Genomic DNA, 17,394 nt, shown 5'->3' with positions numbered 1-17,394 from the left:
GCTAACCTCAACAACATCCAAGAAATTCAGCGCCTCGCTCATCGCATCACAGATCAGGCAGTAGACCAGGGCAAACTGCCAAAGCGTGTCGGCGCTACTGCTACAGCTGTTACTTCAGTCACTCCAACAGCTGCTACTTCTGCCACACCCAGCGAGAATAAAAGAAAGTGGGACGGGGATTCCAGCAGGGGATCAGCGTCTGTTCAATCCCAAACTCAGCAACGTCGCACCAACGATTACCAGAGTCCGAGTCAGCAGTCATCGGGCAGTCAGGGACATAGTGGTTATAAGGGAAATCACCCGTGGTGTAACAGGTGCAACAAACACCATAGTGGAAGATGTCGCAGGAGTCAATGTCAAAGGTGCCACAAGATGGGCCATGAGGCCAAAGATTGTAGAAGCGCGCGACCAGTGAATCAGAACCAGCAACTTCCACCGCCAGCTCCACAGAATCAGCAGCAGCAGCCACAGCGTGGAAACCGGGGGTGTTTCCAGTGTGGGGCTGAAGGTCACTACAAACGCGATTGTCCCCAGTTGAACCAGAATCGCAATAACAACCACCAGGGCAACGGGAATAACAACAATCAGGGTAATGGTAACAACAACAATGGGGGAAACAACAACAACAACGGCAATGAAGCTCGTGGTCGTGCTTTTGTGTTGGGTCGAGGAGATGCAGTGAATGATCCCAATGTGGTTATGGGTAAGTTTCTTCTCGACGATATTTACGTTACTGTCTTATTTGATTCGGGTGCTGATACAAGTTATATGTCATTGAAAATGAGTAAATTATTAAAACGTACACCAACACCTCTAGACACCAAACACGTCGTAGAACTAGCAAATGGTAAAAGTGTAGAAGCCGCACAGGTAGTCAAGGGTTGTAGTATTGTTCTAGCGGGTCAGACTTTCTCGATTGATCTCATACCCATAGTTTTGGGTAGTTTCGACGTCGTCATCGGTATGGATTGGTTATCCCAACATCATGCGGAGATCTTATGCAAAGAAAAAGTTATTCGTATTCCTCGCTCCAGTCAGGAACCTCTCGAAGTACAAGGTGACAAGAGTGGTGCTGTGGTTGGCATCATCTCTTACTTAAAGGCGCAGAAATGTTTACGAAAGGGACATACTGCCATTCTGGCACTTGTCACTGACGCATCAGCTAAGGAAAAGAAGCTGGAGGATATACCAGTTGTGCGTGATTTTCCTCAAGTGTTTCCTGAAGATTTACCTGGTTTACCTCCTCATCGTCAAGTCGAGTTTCAGATTGAGTTAGCTCCTGGAGCAGCACCAATAGCCCGCGCACCGTATCGTTTAGCTCCAACCGAACTGGAAGAACTGTCGAAGCAGCTACAAGAGCTCTTAGAAAAGGGCTTTATTCGTCCAAGCTCTTCGCCTTGGGGAGCTCCAGTGTTATTTGTGAAGAAGAAAGACGGTACGTTCAGGATGTGTATCGACTACCGTGAACTCAACAAGGTGACGGTGAAGAACCGTTATCCTCTTCCACGCATAGATGACTTATTCGACCAGTTGCAAGGGTCGTGTTACTATTCCAAGATCGATTTGAGGTCAGGGTATCATCAGCTGAGAGTCCGGGATGAGGACGTCTCCAAAACTGCTTTCAGAACTCGCTACGGTCACTACGAGTTTCTGGTCATGCCATTCGGGCTTACAAACGCACCTGCAGTCTTCATGGATCTCATGAACAGGGTGTGCAAACCGTATCTCGACAAGTTCGTCATCGTTTTCATCGACGACATTTTGATTTACTCCAAGAGTCAGGAGGAGCATGAGCAGCATCTACGTATTATCTTGGAACTTCTTCGAAAAGAGCAACTGTACGCAAAGTTTTCAAAATGCGACTTCTGGCTTCGTGAAGTCCACTTCTTAGGCCATGTGGTGAACAAGGATGGGATTCATGTCGATCCATCCAAGGTTGATTCGATCAGAAACTGGCCAGCACCACGTACACCGACGGAAATACGCCAATTCTTGGGTTTGGCGGGTTACTACAGGCGATTTATTAAAGACTTCTCCAAGATCGCGCAACCACTTACTATGCTAACACAGAAAGGTGTCGTTTACAGATGGGGTAATACGCAAGAGACCGCTTTCCAGTACTTAAAGGATAGGCTTTGCAGCGCACCTATTCTTTCATTGCCAGAGGGCACGGATGACTTCGTGGTCTATTGTGACGCATCGATACAGGGGCTTGGTTGTGTATTGATGCAACGTGATAAAGTGATAGCCTACGCTTCTCGGCAACTCAAGGTTCATGAACGGAACTACACGACGCACGATTTAGAGCTGGGAGCTGTTGTTTTCGCGCTTAAGATATGGCGACACTACCTGTACGGTACCAGGTGCACGATTTACACCGATCACAGGAGTCTCGAGCATATCCTTAAGCAAAAAGATTTGAATATGCGTCAACGAAGATGGGTTGAACTACTGAACGACTACGAATGTGCCATCAAGTATCATCCAGGGAAGGCCAATGTTGTGGCTGATGCCCTCAGTCGGAAAGACACTTTACCTAAGCGCGTGCGAGCGCTACAGCTTACCATTCAGTCCAGTCTTCCTGCACAGATACGAGCTGCTCAGATAGAAGCACTAAAACCCGAAAACGTCAAGGCTGAAGCCTTGCGCGGTTCAAGGCAACAAATGGAACAAAAGGAAGACGGCGCCTACTATGTAACGGGGCGTATTTGGGTCCCACTTTATGGCGGTTTACGCGAACTTGTGATGGATGAAGCGCACAAGTCTCGCTACTCGGTACATCCAGGGTCGGATAAGATGTACCACGATATCAGAACAACTTATTGGTGGCCAAACATGAAAGCTCTTATCGCAACTTACGTCGGCAAGTGTTTAACTTGTGCAAGGGTTAAAATCGAGTACCAGAAACCATCAGGCCTACTTCAGCAACCAGAAATACCACAATGGAAATGGGAGCAAATTTCCATGGATTTTGTTACTGGTCTACCTAGATCCCGGCGTGGGAATGACACTATCTGGGTGGTCGTTGATCGGCTCACAAAGTCTGCTCACTTCTTGGCTATCAAAGAAAAGGATAAGTTTTCTACCCTAGCAGACATCTACATGAAAGAAGTTGTTTCGAGGCACGGAGTGCCCATCTCTATTATTTCGGATCGCGATGCACGATTCACGTCAGAACTTTGGCAAGCGATGCACAAATCTTTCGGCTCACGATTAGACATGAGCACAGCATATCATCCTCAGACGGATGGGCAGTCTGAGCGAACTATTCAAACTCTAGAAGACATGCTTCGAGCGTGTGTCATCGATTTCGGCAACGGCTGGGAAAAGCACCTCCCTTTGGTGGAGTTCTCGTATAATAACAGTTACCATACCAGCATTCAAGCCGCTCCATTCGAGGCATTGTACGGACGTAAATGCCGGTCACCTCTCTGTTGGGCAGAGGTGGGGGATAGTCAGATTACGGGTCCAGATATTGTTGTGGACGCCACAGAAAAGATAGCACAGATACGACAACGCATGGCGGCAGCACGCGACCGTCAGAAAGCCTACGCGGACAAGCGTAGAAAGCCATTGGAATTTGAGGTCGGGGACCGGGTTTTATTGAAAGTTTCACCCTGGAAGGGTGTGGTACGTTTTGGTAAACGGGGCAAACTCAATCCGCGGTACGTCGGACCGTTCGAAATCTTAGAAAAGATTGGCAAAGTAGCCTACAGATTAAACCTACCTCCTGAACTCGGTGCAGTTCACAATGTATTTCACGTGTCCAATCTGAAGAAATGCCTATCAGATGAGACCCTTATAGTTCCTTTTAAGGAACTCACTATCGACGAGCGGTTGCAGTTCGTCGAGGAACCAGTTGAAATCACGGACCGGGATGTTAAGGTCCTCAAACACAAGAGAATCCCTCTTGTTCGAGTTCGTTGGAACTCCCAGCGTGGCCCGGAGTATACATGGGAACGCGAAGACCAGATGAAAGAAAAGTACCCCCAGTTATTCGAAACCAATGCATCCACTTCTGAGGCTGAAGCTACTACTACTGAATTTCGGGACGAAATTCCAAACCAACGGGGGGATGATGTGACACCCCAGGAAAACCAGTGAACGATACCTAGCTTCCTCAGTAAGTGCGTACTAAATTTCGGGACGAAATTTCTTTCAAGTTGGGGATAATGTGACAACTCGAGTGTTTGACTTTCACTTTCGCATTTATTGCGCGTTGACTTTGACTTTGACTGTTTAGTTGTTGGATTGTGGACTTGAATTATACGAGTTGTTTGCCTATATGTTACTATTTGTGGTGATAGAAAATAATATTAGAATTGTTATTATTATAATATTAACTTTAACCTAGCCCTCGAAGGATGACATGTAGTTCGAAGGATTCGAAGGACCACGAAGGATAACCTTCGACCCCGAAACATATCCTTCGAGCACGAAACATATCCTTCGATATGTTTCGGCCCAGTCTTTCCAATGGGCTTGGCCCATTACTGTGATACGTATATATGGGAATGCATGAAATCAGTAGTTATTTTTCTAAAAACCCTAGAGCATCTTTACTTGTGACGGCAACCACAAACTTACGGAGACTTCTTGCTGATCAATTCCCTGTTTTCAATATCGGTTAGTGTTTAATGTATATGCTTTCATGATTTATCGATCGCCTTACAATATGTTGTTGATCGGACTTGTATGCTAATCGATTATGTATGTTAATGGGATATGAATGTTATAATTGCCTAATCGTTTTGCAATATGTGTTTTTATGATCGGTTAGTATGGATGTTTTGAAAGATACTAGGGTTGTATGTTAATCGGTTGTGCATATTGGTAGGATTTGGATGTTCATCGGATTTGTATGCAAATTGGATCTGTTGTGATTAGGGTTAATGATAAGGCTTGTGGATTGGTTGTGATGTATACACTACGGATTGTTATTGTTCACTGTTCTTGAAAACGGAATCGTATAGGATAAAGTGTTATGCTTGTTAATCAAATTAGGGTTCTTGAGTGAAACCTTGTGATTATGCTTGTTTGATCCTGTTGACAATAACTGATTAGTGAAATTGTGTTAATGGATAAAACGTAACTGCCATGACCGAAAGATATCAATGGCCCGAACCATGGTAGTTTGACCGAACCATAATCTGATCGAACCATAGTTGACCGAAGGATACTGGTTGACCGACAGATAGTTGGACCGAAGGATAGTTAGGACCGAAAGATGTCATGGTCCGAAACATGACATTCGGTCCGAAGGATCATTGTGACACTTGTTTTCGAAAGATGATAGTATGAGTCGAAGGATACTAGGGTTTTGAATAATGTTTGAACAGTGGAACATACGTTGATTTAATTGACATGCCATGCTTAGTGATGAACGTGCAATACTACGTGCCGTGCTGATATGCAAACTGACTGCAATGTGAACAATTAATTGCATGTGTATCATTTTGAACATGAACTGATTTGTTATACGTGCATACACTAGGACGTGATTAATTACTTGTGAGTGCATAACTTAGCATACCGAGCAAACCAAGGTGAGTTCACACAGCCAAGGCATGGGTTCCCAGGGTGGGAATGGGTTGGATGATTACTTGTGCATACTTTGATACTGTAACGAACGACTAAACTGTTGATGCTTACGAACTACTCAACTGCCTTCGCACCCACCCTGGTCGGTAAAGACTATGGTCGCGAACGAACTGATAAATTGCCTTCGCACACACCCTGGTCGGCAAAGACTATGGTCGCGAACTAACGAACATAATCTTCGCACACATGCCGGTGAGGCCGCGATGGAACTGATACGATACGAAACTTAATTGAACAAACGCACTATTACTCAAACTAAACTATAAACTGTGAACTCGCTCAACTAGTTTGTTGATTATCTGCTGCATGCCTTGCAGGACCTTAGGTACTTATGGAGCTTGCACTGGAGGAGCGGGACGTTGTGGGCAGTGGGTTAAGAACGCTATGTTTAAACATTTCGAATAATTGAACTTATGGTTTACTTGGGTTATTTACTTATGCTTCCGCTACTGATACTATGATTGTTTTGAAACGTCAATTGTATTGAACGGGGTTTTACGAATTACTTTATTTATATTATGCTATGTTCAATATGATTGATGGCTTGATCCTGGTCAGTCACGCTCCCAAGCGGTGATACTCCGCAGGTGGATTTTGGGGGTGTGACAGTATAAGCGATCCACATGTTACTGAAAAGTGGTCTGACATGTTGACTTCAAATGCTTAACTATTAACTCATTGATCATTTGATAGGCATCTCCCATTGGACCTCATGTTGGTGAGCTCTCATTGGACCACCAATTGGTCCAATCAACACAAACATGGCAACATGTTTTGTCTTCTTGTGAATTCATATTTCTTGTGCCTTTAGACATTTAAACGGCTAAAATCTTTTTTGTGAGTTCATGACATCACTTGTGATGTCACTTGGGTGATGTCACTCGTGATGTCATGCCTGATCAGATCCGCTCCGTAACCGAGACTTGACACTAAGACGAAGCCGACAGATGACTGCACCAACAAGAATGAAAGAAGCTCACTTAGGGTCCTTGCTATCTTTTCAACAAAGAAGACAAAGTCCCAATTCAGCTTAGAGAGCTTCCAAGCAGATGTGAATGAGAGAAAGAAGGAATGTGCAAGGAATGAAGTGAACTTAGATGGCTATTTATAGTTGTGTTGATGCTCTAGGATCATCACAAGTGTTTTGTTTGGCCATTAAGCAATAAATCTTGACCCTCTAATTGTCACAAGCAGGTACAAAGCCTTGGTGGTCACTAAACTTGCTTAACATTCCAAAAAATGGCATAAACAGCCCTTAAACTTCAAACAGATTGCTAAATTACAATTTCTGGTCGCTGGGCTGCTTAGGCGCCCCGCGTAAGAGTTGGGGGTGGGCTTAGGCGCCCCGCCTGAGCTCCCCAGATCAGCAAACTTTGAAAATTGGCAGTTTAGGTCCCTGCATGCATTCGAGTCCATTTCAGGCCTTTTTGACCCCCGTTAAGCCATTTTCAAGGCTCTACAAGGTCAATAAAGTTTAGAGGACTCAAAATATGCTCAGAGAAGTCTCGGATGTCAGCTCGTTTGGTCGCACGGTCGCATTGTTCGTTAAATTACGACGAAACTCAAACGGACGTGAAAACGAACCAAATTAAGCGACGAATGGAATTTTTGCATGCCGATCACTAAAATAAAAATATTTTAGTGTGTACAAAAATTTTGGATGTCCAGATGTGGCCAAAACGTAAGATATGCACAAAAATGCAAACTTACGCCGTTTTTTACACTTTTAGTCCTTGTAAGATCATGTATGCATGTTTTCGCACACCGAACCTATCAAAGCTTATTTCTAAGGCATGTTTAGGTTATTTATGGTATGTTTAACTTATGATCAAGTTCTGGACTGTACGTTTTGTCACACCCCCAAAATCCACCCGCGGAATACCACCGCTTGGGAGCGTGACTGACCAGGATCAAGCCACCAATCATATCAAACATAGCATTTAATAATAAAAGTAATCAATGTAAATCATCATGACATGATTGATGTTCCAAAACCAAACATCGTTTAAATAGCGGAAGCATAGTATGTAATCTCAAAGTAATTATAAGTTCGAATAACGTTCATGAATCCAAATCCCACAACGACCTGCTCCTCCCTGTGCAAGCTCCGTAATGTACCTAAGGTCCTGCAAGGCATGCAGCAAATAATCAACAAACTAGTTGAGCGAGTTCACAGAAAGTAAGTTCATAGTGTAATGCATAAGTATAGCTAGTGGGGGCTTCCCATACTAGTGTGTAATAAAGGTGGGGGCTTCCCATGTTCATCCTGGTTAATGAGGGCTTCTCATTAACGGTACTTACTAGACTAACTTCCGACCATGTGTTCTTCTTTACCGAGAACAGGAAAACGTACAGGGTCACGTAGGCTTTACGTGACGTGCCCTTCCCCGAGGACAGTGGTACGCGTGGGGGCTACGTAGGCTTTACGCAGCGTGGCCTTCCGACCTGGAAGCCAGTAGATGGTATTGGGTTACGTAGGCTTTACGTAACGTGTCCTCCCGACCCGGGAGACATAAGGCAAGTATACTGGGTTACGTAGGCTTTACGTAACGTGTCCTGACTAACCTGAGGACGATGGTCTATAGTCTGGTATATGCGTAAGTACGAGTAATCATTCCATATCCATCATATCCAACCCAATTCCCAACCCGGGAATCCCATGCCTTGGCTGTGTGAACTCACCTTGGTTTGCTCGGCAGATACACAGAAAGTACAAGTAGCAAGTAAATGATCACTCACGTCCTATCATGGTTATTATACGAGTCAGGTTCGTATATAGCACGTATATAGTAATCACGTATAGTCATGGCAAACATGTACGCACGTAAACAGATAAGACATAGCATGTGAGGATCCAATTGTTCTAAGTCCATTCATACCCGGCCCAATAGCATAACAGCCCAATATCATAATCAGTTAAACAAATAACCAAGTGTCCGGCCCAAATCAGTTGGGCCTGTAATAGTCCAATAGCAATAGTCCACAAATCAAATCATTGGGCCCGTGACAGTGAAGGCCCAACAGTGTACGCGTAATGGTGGTCTCGACTCGCAACGGAGATCTCGAGTCGCAACCGGAGATTACGAGTCGCAACGGCTGGTTGCGAGTCGCAAATGGAGATCTCGGTTCATCATGGTCTGGTTACGAGTCGCAACGGGACTCGCAACCGTGGTTCCGGCTGGTGCTGTTAGTGGTCTCGAGTGGGGTTCCGACTCGCAACGAGTGATGCCGAGTCGCAACCGCGTGCGTAACTGGTTTCCATAATTCCTGCATTGACTATCCCGTGATTCTAGCAAACATCTACGGCAGTTTCGAAATCAGATCAATCACAGAAATTCATCAACAGTTGATTTAGATTTCATGCATATTCATAACCATTCAAGAACATCGAATCAACGTGAACTGCATTCATATGAACAACAATCTATTTCTATGAGCATGTAACCGTGACTAATTACCTAGCCCAAAACTTAGCATATCCACAAGTTAACATCCGAATCCTATAGCATAACAACAGATTTCATCGAGTTTCATCCGATCCGTATGAACATGTTAACAATCCGAAACACATATTAACATTTGATTTATAACAAAGCACACATGTAAACCGGTTCTATCACAATCAACCATACTAGCATCATCCGAATTACATCATGTAATGTTCAAGAATCATATAAAATCATCATGTAAACGCATAGATCATAATATCATCACATACAATCAAATAACAATGTACACTAACCGGTTGGAATCAAAGAGAGGGTGAGCCGAGAAGTGTTGTTCGCCGTTGGGTTCCAAGTAAACGAGAGAGAGAGAGAGCAAAACTTCTAGGGTTTGTGTGTGTGTTTGTGATTTGCAAAAGTGGTAAAACAAAACCCCTAAACTCAGTTTTGTGGGTTGCGAGTGGGGAGTGGGCCGAGCCCACACGGTTGTCTAATGGACCCGAGAACAAGGAGTGGCCCCAAAGGGCTTGTGCGAGTGGTGTTGTGCGGTTCAAGTTATGTAGCCTTGTGCGGTTTGGCTCGTTTACATACATCCACATATTATATGCACAACACACGTAATAACAAAATCACATAATTATTCAATAAACAACGTTCTCATAACCACGTATCGTTACACAAAGTGAGTCTAAAGTTCGAGTTGTCACATTATCCCCAACTAATTGGAAATTTCGTCCCGAAATTTGGTATGCACTCACTGAGGAAGCTAGGTGAACTGTACCGTTCACTGATTTTCCTGGGGTGTCACATCCTCCCCCCGTTGATCTGGAATTTCGTCCCGAAATTCCGAAGTAGTAGCTTCAGCCTCAGTAGTGGTTGCCTGGTTCCCGAATAACTGGGGGTACTTTTCTGTCATCCTGTCTTCGCGTTCCCAGGTGTACTCTGGGCCACGTTTGGAGTTCCAACGAACTCGGACAAGAGGGATTCTCTTGTGTTTGAGGACCTTCACATCCCGGTCCGTGATTTCTACTGGTTCCTCGACGAACTGCAACCGCTCGTCGATAGTGAGTTCTTTGAAAGGAATGATGAGGTTTTCATCTGATAGGCACTTCTTTAAGTTCGATACATGAAAGACATTGTGAACTGCCCCGAGTTCAGCTGGTAATTTCAACTTGTAGGCTACTTTGCCAATCTTTTCTAAAATTTCGAATGGTCCGACGTATCGCGGATTCAGTTTGCCCCGTTTGCCAAAACGTACCACACCCTTCCAGGGTGAAACTTTCAATAAAACCCGGTCCCCGACCTCAAATTCCAATGGCTTTCTACGCTTATCCGCGTAGGCTTTCTGACGGTCGCGTGCTGCCGCCATGCGTTGTCGTATCTGTGCAATCTTTTCTGTGGCGTCCACTACAATCTCTGGACCCGTGATCTGACTATCTCCCACCTCTGCCCAACAGAGAGGTGACCGGCATTTACGCCCGTACAATGCCTCGAACGGAGCGGCTTGTATGCTGGTATGGTAACTGTTATTATACGAGAACTCCACCAAAGGGAGATGCTTTTCCCAGCCGTTGCCGAAATCGATGACGCATGCCCGAAGCATGTCTTCAAGTGTTTGGATCGTACGCTCAGACTGCCCATCCGTCTGAGGGTGATATGCTGTGCTCATGTCTAACCGTGAGCCGAAAGATTTGTGCATTGCTTGCCAAAGCTCTGATGTGAATCGTGCATCGCGATCCGAAATGATGGACGTGGGCACCCCGTGCCTCGAGACAACTTCTTTAAGATATACGTCTGCGAGAGTGGAGAACTTATCCGTTTCCTTAATCGGCAGGAAGTGTGCAGACTTGGTGAGTCGATCAACTATGACCCATATTGTATCGTTCCCACGCTGGGATCTAGGTAAACCCGTAACGAAATCCATGGAAATTTCTTCCCATTTCCATTGCGGTATCTTAGGCTGTTGAAGTAGGCCAGCTGGTTTCTGATATTCGACCTTGACTCTCGCACAAGTCAAGCACTTTCCAACGTACGTAGCGATGTGGGCCTTCATACTAGGCCACCAATAAGTAGTGCTGATATCGTGGTACATTTTATCCGACCCTGGATGTACCGAATAGCGAGACTTGTGAGCTTCGTCCATCACAAGTTCGCGTAGACCGCCGTAAAGTGGGACCCAAATCCGGCCCGTTACGTAGTAGGCGCCGTCTGCCTTCTGTTCCATTTGCTGTCGTGAGCCGCGTAAGGCTTCAGCCTTGACGTTTTCGGGCTTCAGTGCTTCTGTCTGAGCATTTCGTATCTGTGCAGGAAGGCTAGACTGGATCGTAAGCTGTAGCGCTCGCACGCGCTTCGGTAAGGTGTCCTTTCGACTAAGGGCGTCAGCCACAACATTGGCTTTGCCTGGATGATACTTGATAGCGCATTCGTAGTCATTAAGTAACTCGACCCATCGTCGTTGACGCATGTTCAAATCCTTCTGCTTAAGAATATGCTCGAGACTCCTGTGATCGGTGTAAATCGTGCACCTGGTACCGTACAGGTAGTGTCGCCATATCTTAAGCGCAAAAACAACAGCTCCCAGCTCTAAATCGTGCGTCGTGTAGTTCCGTTCGTGAACCTTGAGTTGACGAGAGGCGTAAGCGATAACCTTGTCGCGCTGCATTAACACACACCCCAATCCCCGAATGGATGCATCACAATATACTACAAAATCTTCTGTGCCCTCTGGCAGTGAAAGAATAGGTGCGCTGCAAAGCCTATCCTTTAAGTGCTGAAAAGCAGTCTCCTGGGGCTCTCCCCAGCGATAGGTAACACCCTTCTGTGTCAGTAACGTAAGCGGCTGAGCAATCTTCGAGAAATCCTTGATAAACCGTCTGTAGTAACCTGCCAGACCCAAGAATTGGCGTATTTCCGTCGGTGTACGCGGTGCAGGCCAGTTTCTGATCGAGTCTACCTTGGATGGATCGACATGGATCCCATCCTTGTTTACCACGTGGCCTAAGAAGTGGACTTCACGAAGCCAGAAGTCGCATTTAGAAAGCTTGGCGTACAGCTGTTCCTTCCGAAGGAGTTCCAATATCAGGCGAAGATGCTGCTCGTGTTCCTCCCGACTCTTGGAGTAAATCAGGATGTCGTCGATGAAAACAATGACGAACTTGTCGAGATAGGGTTTGCACACCCTGTTCATAAGATCCATAAATACAGCAGGCGCGTTCGTTAATCCAAACGGCATGACCAGAAACTCGTAGTGACCGTAACGAGTTCTGAAAGCTGTCTTGGAGACGTCCTCATCCCGGACTCTCAGCTGGTGATAACCAGACCTCAAGTCTATCTTCGAGTAGTAACACGACCCTTGCAACTGGTCGAATAAGTCGTCGATGCGCGGAAGAGGATAACGGTTCTTCACCGTTACCTTGTTGAGTTCACGGTAGTCGATACACATCCTGAACGTACCGTCTTTCTTTTTCACGAAAAGTACTGGAGCTCCCCAAGGCGAAGAGCTTGGACGAATAAAGCCCTTTTCCAAGAGCTCTTGCAGCTGCTTTGACAGCTCCTCCAATTCCGATGGAGCTAGACGATATGGTGCGCGAGCTATGGGTGCTGCTCCTGGAGCGAGCTCGATTTGAAATTCGACCTGACGATGAGGCGGTAAGCCAGGTAAGTCTTCAGGAAACACCTGAGGGTAATCACGTACAATTGGAATATCCTCCAATTTCTTTTCCTTTGCTGATGCGTCTGTAACGAGTGCCAGAATGGCAGTGTGCCCCTTACGTAAACACTTCTGAGCCTTCAAGAAAGAGATGATGCCAACCACAGCACCACTCTTGTCGCCTTGAACTTCAAGAGGTTCTTGACCCGAACGAGGAATACGAATAATTTTCTCGCTGCATAAAATTTCTGCCTGGTGTTGGGACAACCAATCCATCCCAATCACGACGTCGAAGCTACCCAAAACTATGGGAATGAGATCAATAGAGAAGGCTTGACCAGCTAGGATAAGATTACAACCCTGAACTACGTGCGTGGCTTCTAGACTTTTACCGTTAGCTAACTCTACTACATGTTTGGTGGGTAAAAGTGTTGGTGCACGTTTTAGCAGTTGACACATTTTCACAGACATATAGCTTGTATCCGCACCCGAATCAAATAAGATAGTAACGTAAATATTGTCTAGGAGAAACTTACCCATGACAACGTTGGGATCGTTCACTGCGTCGCCTCGACCTAGCACAAAAGCGCGACCACGAGCTTCATTGCCGTTGTTGTTGTTGTTTCCACCGTTGTTGTTCCCGTTGCCCTGGTTATTGTTGTTGCGATTCTGGTTCAACTGAGGGCAATCGCGTTTGAAGTGGCCTTCAGCCCCACACTGGAAACACCCCCGGTTTCCACGCTGTGGCTGCTGCTGCTGCTGCTGGTTCTGTGGAGCTGGTTGCTGAGGCTGCTGATTCTGATTCGCGGGTCGTGGACTCCTACAGTCTTTGGCCTCGTGACCCATCTTAAGACACCTTTGACAACGACCCTTGTTACATGGGCCGTGGTGATGCCTGTTGCAGTTGTGGCACCTGGGTTGACTACCCTGATATCTCCTCTGTCTGTGACAACTAGAGGATTGCTGACTGGGACTCTGATAGTGATCGATCTTCTGCTGCTGAGCTTGTGGCTGGACAGATGCTGAACCTTTGCTGGAATCCCCATCCCATTTTCTTTTACTGTCACCAGATGTAGCAGGAGTAACTGAGGTGGTGACGTTAGCAGTAGCATTAACACGCTTGGGCAGTTTATTCTGATCCACTGCCTGATCAGTGATACGGTGAGCAAGGCGCTGGATTTCCTGGATGTTTTCGAGGTTAGCCGACGTCACGTGGCTCTGAATTTCTGGCGCCAATCCCTTGAGATACAACTCAATGCGCTTGTATGGAGGGTCCACCATAGTTGGACACAAAACGGCCAGCTCATTAGACCGTTTAGTATACGCCTCTATTTCCGATCCAACCATTTTCAAGTTATACAGCTCGTCTTCCAGCTTGTGAATATCTTCCCGCGTGCAGTACTCACGCTTGATAAGTTCCTTGAAATCGTTCCATGGGGTGGCGTTAGCAGCTGCCAACCCTAAGATTTGGACTTGGGCGTTCCACCAAGTCAGTGCTATCCCTTCCAAAGTACCAGTAGCAAACTTGACCTTGCGAGCCTCAGGGCACTCGCACATTTCGAATACCGATTCCAACTTTTCAAACCAGTGGAGGAGTCCCACTGCCCCCTCTGTGCCGCTGAAAGAGTTTGGACGACAGTCCATGAAATTCTTGAAAGTGCAGACAGGCTGCTGCGCGTGTTGACCTATTGTGTACGAGTAGGGCAAAGTTTAAATACAAAAGCTAGTTTAGGAGTGTAGGATCTAAAGATCCTAGCGTAAGTTATAACTACAGGTTATCCTACCTGCTTGAGCAGCCGCAAATGCCGCTGTGACTTGGGCTTGAACGAGAGCCTCTAGCTGGGCTTGTGTCATGTTGATTCTTCCAGACATGATCTTCATAGTAATAAGTAGCATACGTAAGAATGGTTCGCGAGTAGGGCGATGACAGAAAAGCGTAGGCATATAGGTGTTCTCATGTAATCAAAGTATGTGTATCTAAGCGTAATGCGAGCAAAGTTCTAAGCAGTTCCAACAAGCAGACAATAAACATAAACCTTATTACCTAGGATGTCGAGTCTTGCACGTGGAGCGAAGCGTCGTTGTGGATCGTTGAGAGCACTGTACTGGTTATAGTCCGGTTTTAATAAAACGTTTTCCCATATTAAAACCAAGTTCTCTATAACCAATGGCTCTGATACCAATCTGTCACACCCCCAAAATCCACCCGCGGAATACCACCGCTTGGGAGCGTGACTGACCAGGATCAAGCCACCAATCATATCAAACATAGCATTTAATAATAAAAGTAATCAATGTAAATCATCATGACATGATTGATGTTCCAAAACCAAACATCGTTTAAATAGCGGAAGCATAGTATGTAATCTCAAAGTAATTATAAGTTCGAATAACGTTCATGAATCCAAATCCCACAACGACCTGCTCCTCCCTGTGCAAGCTCCGTAATGTACCTAAGGTCCTGCAAGGCATGCAGCAAATAATCAACAAACTAGTTGAGCGAGTTCACAGAAAGTAAGTTCATAGTGTAATGCATAAGTATAGCTAGTGGGGGCTTCCCATACTAGTGTGTAATAAAGGTGGGGGCTTCCCATGTTCATCCTGGTTAATGAGGGCTTCTCATTAACGGTACTTACTAGACTAACTTCCGACCATGTGTTCTTCTTTACCGAGAACAGGAAAACGTACAGGGTCACGTAGGCTTTACGTGACGTGCCCTTCCCCGAGGACAGTGGTACGCGTGGGGGCTACGTAGGCTTTACGCAGCGTGGCCTTCCGACCTGGAAGCCAGTAGATGGTATTGGGTTACGTAGGCTTTACGTAACGTGTCCTCCCGACCCGGGAGACATAAGGCAAGTATACTGGGTTACGTAGGCTTTACGTAACGTGTCCTGACTAACCTGAGGACGATGGTCTATAGTCTGGTATATGCGTAAGTACGAGTAATCATTCCATATCCATCATATCCAACCCAATTCCCAACCCGGGAATCCCATGCCTTGGCTGTGTGAACTCACCTTGGTTTGCTCGGCAGATACACAGAAAGTACAAGTAGCAAGTAAATGATCACTCACGTCCTATCATGGTTATTATACGAGTCAGGTTCGTATATAGCACGTATATAGTAATCACGTATAGTCATGGCAAACATGTACGCACGTAAACAGATAAGACATAGCATGTGAGGATCCAATTGTTCTAAGTCCATTCATACCCGGCCCAATAGCATAACAGCCCAATATCATAATCAGTTAAACAAATAACCAAGTGTCCGGCCCAAATCAGTTGGGCCTGTAATAGTCCAATAGCAATAGTCCACAAATCAAATCATTGGGCCCGTGACAGTGAAGGCCCAACAGTGTACGCGTAATGGTGGTCTCGACTCGCAACGGAGATCTCGAGTCGCAACCGGAGATTACGAGTCGCAACGGCTGGTTGCGAGTCGCAAATGGAGATCTCGGTTCATCATGGTCTGGTTACGAGTCGCAACGGGACTCGCAACCGTGGTTCCGGCTGGTGCTGTTAGTGGTCTCGAGTGGGGTTCCGACTCGCAACGAGTGATGCCGAGTCGCAACCGCGTGCGTAACTGGTTTCCATAATTCCTGCATTGACTATCCCGTGATTCTAGCAAACATCTACGGCAGTTTCGAAATCAGATCAATCACAGAAATTCATCAACAGTTGATTTAGATTTCATGCATATTCATAACCATTCAAGAACATCGAATCAACGTGAACTGCATTCATATGAACAACAATCTATTTCTATGAGCATGTAACCGTGACTAATTACCTAGCCCAAAACTTAGCATATCCACAAGTTAACATCCGAATCCTATAGCATAACAACAGATTTCATCGAGTTTCATCCGATCCGTATGAACATGTTAACAATCTGAAACACATATTAACATTTGATTTATAACAAAGCACACATGTAAACCGGTTCTATCACAATCAACCATACTAGCATCATCCGAATTACATCATGTAATGTTCAAGAATCATATAAAATCATCATGTAAACGCATAGATCATAATATCATCACATACAATCAAATAACAATGTACACTAACCGGTTGGAATCAAAGAGAGGGTGAGCCGAGAAGTGTTGTTCGCCGTTGGGTTCCAAGTAAACGAGAGAGAGAGAGAGCAAAACTTCTAGGGTTTGTGTGTGTGTTTGTGATTTGCAAAAGTGGTAAAACAAAACCCCTAAACTCAGTTTTGTGGGTTGCGAGTGGGGAGTGGGCCGAGCCCACACGGTTGTCTAATGGACCCGAGAACAAGGAGTGGCCCCAAAGGGCTTGTGCGAGTGGTGTTGTGCGGTTCAAGTTATGTAGCCTTGTGCGGTTTGGCTCGTTTACATACATCCACATATTATATGCACAACACACGTAATAACAAAATCACATAATTATTCAATAAACAACGTTCTCATAACCACGTATCGTTACACAAAGTGAGTCTAAAGTTCGAGTTGTCACACGTTTCCTTACGAAATGGCAGACTTTTGCAAGTTGACGCAAATAGTCCCTGAGAGCGAATAAACTTGTTTTTGCCATACCAAAGCCTTTAAAACTTATTTCTAAGTTATGTAAAGGTTATTTAAGGTATGTTAAGTTTATGATGATGTTCTGGAGTGTTTGTCGCGTTAAACTGATCGTGTTTACGCACCAGTTTGCGTAGAACTCTCTAGAAAG

Source organism: Helianthus annuus, chromosome 10 (genome assembly GCF_002127325.2).
Source record: "Helianthus annuus cultivar XRQ/B chromosome 10, HanXRQr2.0-SUNRISE, whole genome shotgun sequence".
Taxonomy (NCBI): domain Eukaryota; kingdom Viridiplantae; phylum Streptophyta; class Magnoliopsida; order Asterales; family Asteraceae; genus Helianthus; species Helianthus annuus.
The sequence above is the reverse complement of the archived record's forward strand: the minus strand, read 5'-3'. Positions refer to the sequence as shown.